Source organism: Crocodylus siamensis, chromosome 2 (genome assembly GCF_052110815.1).
Source record: "Crocodylus siamensis isolate JL-2025a chromosome 2, ASM5211081v1, whole genome shotgun sequence".
NCBI classification, from domain to species: domain Eukaryota; kingdom Metazoa; phylum Chordata; order Crocodylia; family Crocodylidae; genus Crocodylus; species Crocodylus siamensis.
The window spans coordinates 143,630,436-143,644,450 of NC_143396.1; the positions used below are offsets into that span (position 1 = coordinate 143,630,436).

General features: G+C 43.6%; 1 protein-coding gene across 7 annotated transcripts in view; it reads left to right on the top strand.

The window, feature by feature from the left end:
- ARHGAP24 (Rho GTPase activating protein 24) overlaps positions 1 to 14,015 on the top strand; it is a 413,576-nt gene that overhangs the window by 143,452 nt on the left and 256,109 nt on the right. The gene's annotated exons all lie outside the window — the stretch shown is intronic.

The following is a 14,015-nucleotide window of genomic DNA, read 5'->3' on the forward strand; positions in this document are numbered from 1 at the left end:
GCCCAGAGGGAGAGTGAAGATGATTAATTATTCAGTTTAAGAAAAAAAATGGTTAATTTTGCTAATAAGTTGCTCTTTCATTTTTGTTTTCCATTCACCCCTGGGTTGTGTAAGGGAATTATGATTTTTATTTGTCAGCAGATAGTACAACTGTTCTGCTGTGAGGGCTCTGAGGATAGAGTGAAATGCTTATCCCTCCAGCATTCTTTACTTGGTGCTGCTTTTTGTAATATTAGCTGTTACAAAGGGAGATAGTGTCCTATGATACAATAAATGTGCAGTGATTTAACAGCAGCCTGCTAGCATAACTATCATTATTAAAGATACTTTATCATTCCTAGGGATGACTGAAACCAACTTTGCAAAAGTAATTGTTGGTTTTGAAACTCAGTCTTGAACCTTTTTTCCTTTGAAGTATTATTTTAAAACTTGAAGATGGTTTGATTAAGGATTGCCACCCTTTTACTACTGCTAGCTTGGTCCATCAGCCTGGCTACCCTTCTGGCCTTCCCTATCCCTAGTCATCCCATTAAATTTGCTAGATGTTACCTGCCAATCTCCTGCTGTTCTGTTTCCTCATCGCTTTCAACTCATTACCCCTCTGCACCCTTTAAAAGGATAAGTTATGGAACCTAAGTGCATTTGACCTAAGAGAAGTGCCAATGCATTGAATTCTTACGCACGTGAAGTTTAATGAATTCTGAATTCTTTCCAGGCTAGAACTTGCCAAAATGGAAAGACTTATTGGCTGAGCTTGCATCTTGGCTAATTCATATTTAAGCTATAGTAGGAGTTGGGTGATTGGTGGGAAACAGAGGATAGAGATGCAGTGTAATCCTGGAAGCTGATGTGTCGGACACTTTTTGGAAAAAGGTGAGGAGAGAAGTTCAAGCCTGAATAAGGAGTACTGTTTGCTAATTTTAAGTAATAAAGCAATGTTATAAAGGCTCCTAATGCTTAATTCAATTTCTACCAGCCCCATCAAGTACTGGTAGGTGTCTTTTGTGGCATGCCTGGGCGGTCATTTCATATGAAAATATAAAACTAAGGTCTGAGTTCATGCCACATGTTTCATACAGTGAAATAGGGATGTGATTAACAATTCAAACACTTTTCTCAAACATTTTTTTTCATTGCAGAACAACTTAAAAATTACAGAAAACAAATTACAAAAGTTGAAGTTATATGAATTTTAGCTTTTCACTGAAAGTTTGATTTGATTTTTTTTTTTTTTAATTTTTTTCCCCCAGAAAATACAGAAACAAGTCCCCTGAACTTTCCGGTACAAACTGGTATTTTCCAACAAGCGTTATAAGTTAAGAAGTTATTTTTACAGGATGGTATATTCACTGAGAGGGAATGGGGAGGGAGAGGTGGAGGCAGTGGTGGTTGTTTTTCTTGTAAAATATTTAAGAGCAGCCACAGTAATGGGAAGAGGAAAGCAAGTAGCAAAGAGACATGGTAGACTGAATCTTCACTGTCTCTTAACTCTCCTGACAGCTTTTGTTATGCATAAGCAGCTTTAATGCCCATTCTGTGTTTTATTGGAAGAAGCACTGAAATCATTACGGTTGAGTCATCCTCACACCAAACTGGCTGTTATGTCGTTGTATTATCCTACAGAATAGGTAGAAAGGTCTTGTTGAAGCCAATGCTTTGAGTTTCCTGATTCTGGGATGCTTCAGTCTTCCCATTAAAATTGTCTGCCCTCATGGGATTTTTGTCATTGATGTAACTTTGATACAGTGGCAGTGGATCATTTTTCCTTACTTTCAAAACTTTCCAGGTTTGAAATGCCTGGAATTGTAGGCTTGAAAACATTTTTGTAAAACAATGCAGATAGCTGTCAGCCTCTGCTCAGCTGGCCAGCTATAGCATCCATGGCTAAATGTTAATTGATTCAGCTGAAGTGCAGAAAAATTAGTCAGATGCATATTATTAGTTTTCATATGGGAAAGTAAATGCAATAATCCTATGTGGTTTTCCCACAAACTTCCTTTTTCTATTTTGTTTTTTGGCTATAATTCTCAATAAATTTCCCAATATGGGACCATGTGGCAGATGTCAAGGCTTTGAATTACTGTTAGAGACCATTCCATTAGTCACTGAATTTAAATAAAACCAACACTGAGCTTAATTCCTTTTCCCATTGAAAGCCTTTTAGAAATCCAGGTACACAAGAAAGACAGAGTATTAGTTTGCTTGGAAACTGGCAAATGGAAGTGAGAACTTCACTAATTAAGGTTTTAGTGCTAACATTTTAATCCACTTGGCTAAAGGTATGCACCTGGACTGGTATTTAAACAACACAATAAAAGTGGATTGATTTTTCAGAAGTGCTAAGTCTCCTCAAATCCTACTGAAATCTGTGGAAGCAGGTACTCGCTACCCTTGAAATTCAGATAATTTTTGTATTTATAGATATAGAAGTTTGAACACTTTTTCCTGCATAACTGGCTGTAATTCATTATAGAAATACCATGCTTAATCCTGTCTTTTGAGTGTCGGAGCACAACAGTGTTTTAGTCAATATCTATTTTTTTTTCTCTCTCTATAATTTGAAATGTCTAGGTGGATGTCAGAAATGTTGGCATATACCTAACTGTTTACTTCCAGGATAAGATTTTACTTGCCAAGTTCCATCCTAGAATAAGTTTTCAAGGCCAGGTTATGAAGCCCTGGGTAATGTGGCCTTGTAATGGGAATGCTGGCTGTCACAGTCATGGACAGCACTAACATCAAAATCAATCAGTCTTGTGATTTCTCCAAATACAAGCTCATTCTGTTCTCTTTTTCTGCCGCCAAGAAAATTGAAGGCAATTGGGCTGAACTTTGCAAACCAGGTTGGCTTCAAAGGGAGCTGTAAATTCTCAGTCCCTCTGATAATCCGGGGGACTATAGATGGTTGAGTATGGAACTGGTGGTGGAAGACAAACCTTAGGCAGTCAAGTGTGAATAATTTGATTTTTGATGTTTATATATAGAAACAAGATGTATAGCAAAGATATACATACCAGGGTTTCACAAGCTTTGAGACATACACTGAGAAAAGTGAATATCTGTATGGTAACTTTACGTGATGCACAGCTTTCTAAAGATGTTTTCTACTTCATCATGTTTGAATAAAGCTAAATGTGGAAAGGGATTAGTTGTACTGTCCATGGTATTATCATATATTGAGTAGCTACATGCTCATATCTGTAGGCAGCTATTTAATATCACTTCTGTGTTCTGAGAATTTAAAAATATGCTTAATGTTTGTGCTCATCAGGCTTACAACTGAATGTCTTGATCTCATTTGTAATCGCATTTTGGCTCTCATTGTCTAAGAATTCAAAAGCAACTAAGTGAAATAAAGTCCTCCCTATTTAAATATTCCTTTTGTAGGGTTGTACAATATCAGAAAGGGGGGTTAAAATGATTCTGTCCCTTTCCTCAGTTTTAATTTGATTAGTGATAAGTTTTCAAAGTTTCCATTATTCACTCAGAGATGTCAGTTAAATATCATAGTGATGAATTTTCCTTGATAGAGTGGTTGCCACTATGAACATATTTACCTATACATTCCACATAGTTACCAGTTTTGCCCTATTCTAGTTCCTTAATCCTATGCCTGTTCCCTATCCCAAATGAACAAACAAACAAACTACCACAACCAGTGCTCCACATGTCATGTATGGTAACTGTTACTGACCTTTTTAGCCATAATCACAATAATTAGGCAGTGTTTGATTAGCATCAGTAGTCAAGCCTGTTTTTGCTTCTATTTTTTTCATACGTGAAAATAGCTTCGTAGCAACAAGTTGGGTTTTTTTTTTTTTACCTGAAGTAAACATGGTCTAATATGATATAGCATTCAAATTTACTCTCTAGTTTGATATTACTTCCTCTCTCTGATGTTTAAAACTTTGAGTAATTTTATTTACAATTCCAAAGGAAATGGTTGCAAGTCTTCTTTTTGTTTATCTCATCTGTGGGCAGCCCTAAAACTTGTGTGTATGTGTTTGTTGGTAATGCATGCAGATTATTTTGGGAATGTGAGTGGGAGTTGTTTTATTGTATGAAATTATAATTCTCAGTACATGAGTTTCTCTGAAGATGAATGAAAGAATTATATTTGCAGAGACCAGTGTCTTGTGACTGTCATAATTAAAAATATATTCATTCTGTTATCATTTAAAAAAACCCATACATTCTATTCATTCCTCAAGTGTTGGCATGTTTTAAACTCAGAATTGTTAAGGTTTTTTCCTGCTGTGCAAGCAACATTTTTTTTTATAAGGGGAAATTTTTATGCAGAGAAACAGAGATAATGCACTACTTAAGTGCTGGTACGTTCTGCGCAGGAATCCGTTGACCTCTGGTCAGATAGGTGAGTTCTCTGACCTTTCCTACAATCCATCTCACCTTCAAAACAATATTGGGTCCTGTTTTCAACTATGGTTCTCAAGTCAGTTTTAATAAATTATTTAATGGGACTGTAAGAAGTAGTACTACAAAAAGGTGTTATCATATTACTACCTTGAGTAAATTTTAAGTTTATAGTTGTACTTTACTGCGGAATAGACTAATTAGCTCCGCAGTAAAGCGTCACCATCTACACATGCGTAGTAAATGGGGTACAGTAAATGAATTAACTCCAGTGTAAGATAGAACTGTCAGGGGCAGTACTATCTTATGGCAGACAAGGTTCTTTGGATGAATCTAATATCGTTTATTAGACCAAATTAAATAGTTGGAAAACAATTTTGAAGCAAGCTTTTGGGTTCAAAAACCCTTTGCCAGGCTAACGAAGTTTCAGCAGTTGGTGTGTGCTCTTCTTGGATGGAATGAAAAGTAAAAAAGCCAGAGGCTGGGCTGGTATGCATACAAGGTGGCAGTCGGTGAAGATGTAGACGGAGGAGTCAATGGGTGAGAGACAGGCTGGGTGCGGGGAGGGGTAGGGAGGTCAGCAAGATTGGCTGTGGGGGGACCCCCACTCCGGTTGGTGGGATTAGCTCTGGGGGGAACCCCCCAGTCACTGACTTGTTGCTGGGGGGGTATGTGCCCCCCTTGACTAAGGCAGCACCAGTCACCCATGGTGCCAGCTGGGCTGCTGAACCTGTGGGCAGCCAGGCTATTCCTCAGCAACAGCAGCCAAGCTCATGTTGCTGGGATCAGGAGCTGTAGCAGCTGCTCCTGATCCCAGAGAGAAGGCACAGGTAAGACTTATCCCCATCTTCCTGCTGACTGCCAGTGTTCAGCATAATTCTATCCTTACCACCCCCCCACCTCTGCCCTGGGTGCTGAAATATCTTGTGCCTCTGTCAAGAGTTTTTGATAATCTTGTAATGAAAGTTAATGAAAATTATGATAATTTATCCATAATGAATGTAATATATTTAGCCCATTTTTTTTCTTTTTGGAAACCATTGATAGATGAATTCTGTATTAGGTCAATGCTTGATATGTATTTGCTGAATAGTTTATAAGCTTATCAATTAATAGTTTACTCCTAACCTGTTGGCTTCAGCAGTTATTCTTGGTGAGTGGTTGGCCTAGTAAATGAAATGGTATTTTTTCTGATTCCTGAATGGATGACTGAAGCCTTTCAGAAAGAACATTAATGAATTGTACAATAAGTTGCATGCAATTATAGTGCATTTCTGGTATGATTTTCTTCTAAAAATAAGCAAAATGTTTGCATATCCTCAAACTTTCATAAGTGTAACAGGGGGCCTTCTTGGGGCTGATTTTTCCTGTGGCTTGCCCACCTGTTTCTGGGCTAGCCACCCACCTTTTTGCCAACCACACCTTGTTGTTAATTAATTAATTGATGTTAATTAACCAGGAGGCTGCCCATTTCTTGCCCCAATGCCAGGAGGCGCTATCTGCTGCTCTGTTCCTCCCCTACACCACAGCCCAAGCCTCGCAGATGGCATCCAGATGTTACCAATATCACAGGCCTCACACTGGGCCCCAGAATCCTGCTATTTGAACCCCACTTAGATGCCTCCATTCAGGCAGCCTATTCTGCCTTCATTCCCAGCTGCATAGCTCCCTGAGCTGCTCCCCCTTATGGGTGTGGTCCCCCCGGGACCTTTGGCTCCACTAGCCCTGGCCCACCTCCAGGCCAGTCAGAACCCCAGGCCCTCAGGTCTTGGGCGTTCCTCATGGTGGGCCCCTGGCCCTTCGACCTTTCCAGTCCTGGTCCCAGTTTGGACCAGTCAGGGGATGTCAAGACAGGTTGAGTCTATGGCTGTGCTCTCACTGGGGTCCACCTTCGAATCCAACCAGTTGTGGAAGCTGGGGTTAAGGTACCCTGACCCACCTTTCACCGGGGTGTTAACTGGCCTGGCATTTCCTGCGGCTTCCCGCATCACTGAAAGCCCCACCAGGCCACCCACTCCAAGCAAGGTGCGGTTTTAGGTCATGCCCAGGACCAGGAGCCTCCTGACCATCCCCTACAGCTCCTCCCTTACTTCCAGATGATAGCAGCAGCCCTGCGGCCAGGCAAGCAAAATGCCCTGTTTATATGGGCAGCCCTGAATCCAAAATGGCTTCCCTAATCTGGCACCTGACAGCTGCTGTCTTCAGGCCCTTAAAGTGGCAGGCACAAACAGGGCCCTGCCACAATAAGTAAAAAAAAAAAAAAGTTTTTGTCCAAATCTGGGCAAACGATTAGTACTATATATTTACCAAAAACATAAAAAAGGACTCACCTGACTTATTCACAAATAAGAATGCCCAAGGCCAGCTGGGCACTGTGACTATATCAATTTAGCCACTTGGCTGTTTGGTTCGGGATCGAGGAGGCAGAGTTGGGAGTAAAACAATGGCAAATTTATTATAGCTTACACACACACAACAGTTAACAGAAAGATAAATGCAATAAGCAGATAATGCAGTATTAAAGAGCTAATAGTAAATAATAATAGATAATAACAGAAAAATAGATCAATCTGTTGCAGGCCAGCTAGGCATTGTGAGTGTATTGGCCCCTGGGCTGTTTAAAACAGCAAATAGATGGACATGGTTTGGCAACTTATTGATAGTCCCTCACTGCCAGGTGCATGCCAGGTGATTCCAGTGAAGTTAGGCGTCCCCGATTGACGCTGTCTGAAAGATTACCGTGGAAGGTCCCTTGATTAGTATCTGATCCTCACTCACACTGGAAGTCCAGAGTCCATGCTTAGAACAGCAGTTTCCATCCTGTTCCCTCCTTCCTGTTGGTCACCTGATGCACGTGCTTTTTATACCTAGTCTTATGCTAGTTTGCTGGCCTCAGGGCCATTCACAATCTTGTTTTACAGCTATTACCCTATGGGATTAAAAGGTGTTAAAATTATTATAAAAGGTTACTACCCAAACTTGGGTTTCTCCAATAAGCAAATTGCAACACAGCATCTTCAGGTTTGAAATTAATATTACTCTTTCTAAATCCAACCCCTTTAGAACTCTCTGACTATGCTTCTTTGAGATGTACTTTCCTGAAATGTTCTGGGTAAGCTAGGCAGTTGAATCCAGTTTTTATCACTATCAAGGCTAAATTTTGAACAAAAAAAGACTGTTAGATCAGCTAATTTTACAGCTATAGGTTTCTTTGAGGCCTCGTCAGTTCCACAAACAGTTACAAGTTACATTTGCAGATTACAAAAAATACAAGCTTTATATTGGACAAAAGTTCCAAGAAGCACATATTTATTGCTTATTAATTTCTTTGGTTCTGGCTGTCATAATCTACCCCTTGCTTCTTTGGAGCATTTAGTAAGGCCTACAAATATGATTTCTGCCAGGTGGCGTATGCATGGTTGGCAGAAACAACAACATTTATTTTGGCATGGGTATTAGACTTATTTTTGTAACAACAACATTTAAAGATTATATTGAACAATATTAATCCTATAACCAAACTTATCACTGCTACAAACTAAGGAAAAGGAGCACTTTTAGTAAAAGTATACATTTGCACAGTACAGATGACTTCATACCACTTACACAGCAGGGGAACATTAGTAACAATTCACCCTCCCTCTTGAGCTATGAGGGTAAGTTGTTTTCCTTTTCAGGCATCTTTAAACAAACTTTCAATGTGGGCCACCACTTCACCCCATCCTTTTAGCTGGGGCATATCTACATCCTTAACCCAGGATTTTGGAAGACTTAGGTTAAGGGTGATGCTTTCTAATTGGGTTTGTGGCCACATTAAAATAGCTTCCTGACGTTGGACATTTAAAATAGCTGATGCCCTTTGAAAATCTTGAGTTTCTGCACAGCAGTTGGTGCAGGAGGTCCAAAATGTACTATTGGGATAGTACAAGTGGCCAGAACTTTCTCAACAAACCCACTGAGCTAGGGTAACATAGGGAGTTGCTGATAGGGGTGTTACACAAATCATGTTGGGGGGGGGACTATTGGGCCATGCCCTCCATAAAGTTCCCAAGCTTATTAAAATGCCATTTACAAGATACACTGGAGTTTGAGCTGAATACTTCGGGCCTTCTGGTGTTATAATTTCCCAAATGGGATGATGCGAGTCCCAGTCCCACATACATCCTCCCCCGAGTCCTGTTGTTAAGAGATGGGCAGTGGACCATGTGCTGTTTGCTACCCCATGTACAACAAAAAAAGCATTTTGTTTTGCTACACCCCTCTCATTGTGTGCTTCCTGTGTCTCAGTAAACTAACCGTTGGGTTAAAGCTGGGGGTAGTCCATGGCGGTTTAAGCCAGCAGGCTATTCTTTGTATTTGAAATCTCTTATCACCTGGAGGACTGGTGCATTCAGTGAGCTGTACACTATTGTGCCAAAGTGTCATTGGGCAGGGGAACCACTGGAGCTATTGTCTTCCATGGAGGTGGTGTTGGAGGGTTTGGTGTTCTTTTTGGGCTCCAGGTAGTTGCAGAATTTCAAGCTGCAGGCGGGTTTGTGACAGTGGTCACGTCGGGGCCTGGGGTGGGCAGCATACTTGCAGGCAGAATATAACAGCACCAGGGCCATTGGAAGAAACCACAACAATCTCCCCCTGTTCCACACTCGTTTTTCCCAATTCTGGCATGTGGGAGGAAACCAAGTAAGCACCCTGTCCCACAGTAACGTTGACAGATTCCCCCTTGCTAGTCCACAATCCATCGTCGACGACTGAGAGGCCAGTTTTGCACTTCTTCGATTGCAGCTGGGCGCTCCCAGTATCCCAGTGAGTCTGAGGCCTTGGCAGTGGGTGCAATCTGGGGTGTGGGAGCATGGGAATGCACCCCATTAGTCAAACAACAGCAAACTGTCCAAGCAAATCTTAAGGAGTGCTGGCAACACAAGAGTTGAGTCTTCAGACATGCACAGATAACATCAGCTAATGGAAAATTCCACAGTGTGCCCAGCATGTGCCCCCTGGGTGACCTGTAGGGATGTCAATCATCCATGACCTATTTTCCAACCCTGCACCTGCCTAGTTACAAGACAGAGGCTGAACTCACACATGCTCAGTCACACAAAACCATGATGTCACCTTCCAGAAGATTCTAGCGGTCAAGCACCCTGATTGGCTGGGGGTAGCTTTAAAAGGTTTCTGACCCCCCCACCTTTGGTGTGGGCGGTGTGGGTTGTGTGAGTGTTAGGAGTGTTACTGGTGTGTGTGTCAAAGAGGGAGAGGGAGAGAGAGAGCTGCTCGATCTGAAGGCAGAGACTGTCTAGGCAGGGACTGCTAGTAGGAGAGAAATTGGGACCTAGTTCCCCAGTTCCCTTTCCAAATTTGCACAGCGACTTACCTGCGTAATTACTTTAATTGATCTCCTGGTTATGGACTTGTTTGGCTTTGTCTCCAGTTCTGATTTTTGGTTACGTCTCTGCGATTTTTGACTATGACTTGGCTAATACCTACCCAGCTTTGAACTGACTTCAGTTTCCTTTATCGACTACGGCTTGGCCTACTCCACTGACCTGACGTCTCAGCTTACATCATCCTCTGGCTTTGACTTCGGCTTATCTCCTCGACCATTCTTCATCGTCCATCATTTTTGGACTGGCGTCACGTATCACCTCAAGTTACAGTTTTGTTATCATTTGTTCATTCCCCACTTATGAGCTGTTGACCAGCCCTGGGACTAATGACGGACAGCCGCACCTATCACTGGACTGGTTCCAGTGGTAGAAAGCAAGGGCTCGTTGTGAACCTCGTGGGCCAACAGACCCCTCTGTTGTCAGTAATCGTTCATACTGTAACCGAAGATCCTTGTACCTACGCTCCACAAAAGCGTAAGTGAAATAAAATCCACCTTGTTTGTACCTACTACGTGTCTGCATCTCTAGACTCCATGCCAGAAATCCCACCTGTTTGTCCCGATGGCCACCCCGGCTCATCGTGACCTTGGGGCCCTGTTCCCCTACGCAAACAACTAGCAGTCTCTTCATGATGGTATTCCACCTCTTCATTGCTAGATGAGGGTGGCAGTGTTGGTCTGGAGCAGGATGATGACTCCAGAGTGCCCCAAGGCTGCTACAGCTGTGCCCGCGGATGGACCCAATCTGCAGAAACAAGGAAAAATGGAGTCTGCCTCCCGTTAGATGGATCTGACCTTGACACCCACCATGAGTTATGTATGTCCTATGCCATTAGCACCCCTTCCCATTTGTCCCCATGCGGATACCTAACTACTACCTGGTCTCCCGTCTGGAGTTTCTCCCAACCACCCCTTGGCCGTTCCACTGCCAGCTTGCAGGGCCTGCTTTGACCAAAGGCTATGTGCATGAGGTTTCCTCTGGCACAAGGCCGATTGTTGACCCAGTTGACTGATTGCAGGTCCCAGTCCTTGAGGACCAAACCAGTGGCCATTCGCAGGTTGCACTTTAAGATACCGTTGGCACCTTCTACCAGTCCATTAGATTGCAGGTGATAGGGAATGTGATAGGTTGACAGCACATGATGTTTTGTGGCCTACTCATAGACGAGATGGTTGAGAAAATGTGAACCGTTTTCACTTCGCAGCTCTATGGGAGGTGAGTAGATGGCTAGCAATTTTCTAGCAAGGGCTGTGGGCTAAACACTGTACCAAGAGGGCAAGCCCAAAAGCGGAGCCTTCTGTGCCACCAACAGTGTCACTGAAGAGATTCTCTGTCCTGAAGGCAAAACTGTCAACATTTTCCCAGGCACATGCAGAGGCCTGGGCAACCATCATTCCAGTGACTGCTTCTACTGCTACAAACACATACTGTCGCTTTCTGGGGGTGCGGGGAAGTGGGCCTATAAAGTTACATTGCCAAACTTGTCATATTACCTTTCCATTGTGCAGCAACGAAGGGGTAGTTGAGGCAGGGGTAAGTTGGGCTTTGACCTCCTGGCAGGTGATGCAGGAGTTGACTAATTCCTGCACTTCTCTTTTAGTTAGGTGAATGCCCTAGGTGGCTTCTAGGTGAGCAGTGCCATCACGGCCAGGGTGCCCATGCTGGATGCAGCCATTCTGCGGCTAACACTCCAGGGACCAGGGTGGGGCTGTGCACCCAGCCCTGGGGTAGGACTGTGTAGGTGTACTGCTGTCCCAGCTATGTGAAGGCAAACAAAGGTTAGTGATTTTCATGGATGGGGATAGCAAAGAACATGTCCTTAATGTCTATGGATCCCATCCACTGAGGGCTATAGCACCTAATGCTTTCCATCAGTGCAGGCATGGACAGGACTGCGGCCATCAGATGGTCAGTGTTGGCATTCAGAGCCCTAAAATCAACAGTTAATCACTAATCCTCATTATGTACCAGCCACGCTGGGTTGTTGTATAAGGGATGAGTTTGAATGATGGTTCCATCCTCCAGCTGCCAGTCGATAATGTCTTGAATGGGTTGTGTTGCTTCGGAGGGTGTGTAGTATTGAGGTTGGTGTGCCTCCTTTTTGGCTGGCAGGGCGAGTACGGTCATGGAACATTGGGCTACTGCCATCATGTCTTCCTGCTCACTCTCTTGGGCCATGGCTCATCTAAACTGCCAGGTTTCCTGCTTAAGGATAAACCGCTGCTCCTGCAACATATTCACACCCAGCAAATTTAGCCCTCTCTGGAACATTACAGTGGCTGCTTTTACTATGGAACCATTAAGCAAGGTGAACATGGGTCGAACTAGATGTCCTGGTCATTTGGTGTCTCCCACTCCTACTACCTGGTAGGGGGTTCCCCATGCTTCTTTTCATTCTGCATAGTTTAAAACGCATAGCTGGGTACCAGTGTCTAGTAGCATGTTAATTGACTTTTCACTTTTACTTAATTGAATCTGTACAGATATCTGAATCAAGGGGCTAATATTAACTTTAGCTACCAGTCTCAGGCTTGCTACAGCCCCCATTGTGGCCCTCTTCTTTGGGGGTTGGGCCGGCTGGACTCCCTAGGCCATGTGATTAGGCAGGGTAAAGGCTGGCGGCCCCACACGTGCCTGGGAAAATGCTGACAGTTTTGCCGTCGGGGCAGAGAATCTCTTCGGTGACTGTTGGTGGCACAGAAGGCTCCACTTTTGGGCTTGCCCTCTTCGTACAGTGTTTAGCCCACAGCCCTTGCAAGATGTTGGTGGGCAGTCTATTGATTTGCACCTTATTGAAACAGGCAGCTAACAAGTCTTTCCACATTTTTGCTTGTGGAGTTTTGGGCTGGCTTTCTCCGGCTTTTCTCAACAATTTGGGTGGGTCAGTTGGTTTATTTTTCACTGAGGCCACTGCCATGCCCTTGGCAGTTTTCGTCAACTTGGTAAGCCTTGGCTTCTGCAAAATGGGTAAAAGCTGCAGTAATTGCTGGATCTCATCTCTTACCGGGTGACTCACTGCCTTTGTCTCCAAGGCCAACAGGGTTGAGGTGTACTTTGTGGGTGCTTGTTGGCAAAACCTCTTCCACAATGGTGCTGTCATGATTTCTGCATCTGGCGTTCGAGTCTAAACTGCTGCGCAGTGGACAGCTTCCTCTAAGTTAGCCCATGTCTATGGGGAAGGGTTAAGCTCTTCTTCCACGTTACCATAACTGGCTGCAGTGGCTTGGAGCGCAGCAGAAAACAAAGTAACATTTTTATCACCTTCTGCAAACTGATTTAACTGGAGCTCAGGGTGCAGAACCATTTTTGTGGCTTGGGCTCTATTCACTGAAATTGCAAATGCCCCTTTACTATACGTTTGAATTAGCCAGTCTATTACTGGCTGTTTTGGCTTTTGAATATTTTTAATCTCACACGGGTAAAGGAATTCAGCTCTGTTCAGGGATTCTCTCTTTGTGGCCTTGAATGAGTTATTACCATGGGAAAAACTTGGCTGAGTTTCTCCCTTGGGGTGGGGAAGGCCTGGCTAAGTTCCTCCTTCTGGGCGGGAACAGACGGGGGTGCTTTAGCACCAGACTCATTATCAATCTTATCCCTTTGATCTTCCCAGAGCTCAACTTCTGGTTTATCGCTATACAGACACTTGTAGAAGGATCGCTCCACAGTCTGTGTTAACTGCACTCCCTTCTGGAGGGAAGCGGCCATGCATGTGATTATAATTTTTCCTTCTCTCCGTTCTAAAGTCTCTAAACAGCTCTGTGTAGCTTGCACAGTTCTGCATGCCATGCTGTTAAAATCCTTTTCTTCCCTTAATTCCCTCTTAAGCTGGGTTACTTGGTCTTTTAGGGATTGGTTCTCTTGATAGAGCTGAGTGGCTTCCTTTGCTCCCAGTCTTAAGCAGGTTGTCAGCAGCCAGGACAGGCTTTCCTTCTTAGGTCTGTCCTTCTGCATGGCAGTGAACACAGCCCACTGACAGGGTACTGTGGTGGGATCGCTTCAGGCAGGTCTCAACCTCTCTTTATCCCACCCCGGATTCTTAATACCCGTAACCTCTTTTATCAAAACAATCAGTGGAGTCCACTGCTCTGTCCCCTCTGCACCATTCTTTCCCTCCAACCTCACCATCCTCGATCCTGTTTGTGAGGACAATTTTGTCACAGGCCAGCTGGGCACTGTGTTTCAATTTAGCCACTCAGCTGTTTGGCTCGGGATCGAGGAGGCAGAGTTGGAAGTAAAACAATGGCAAATTTATTATAGCTT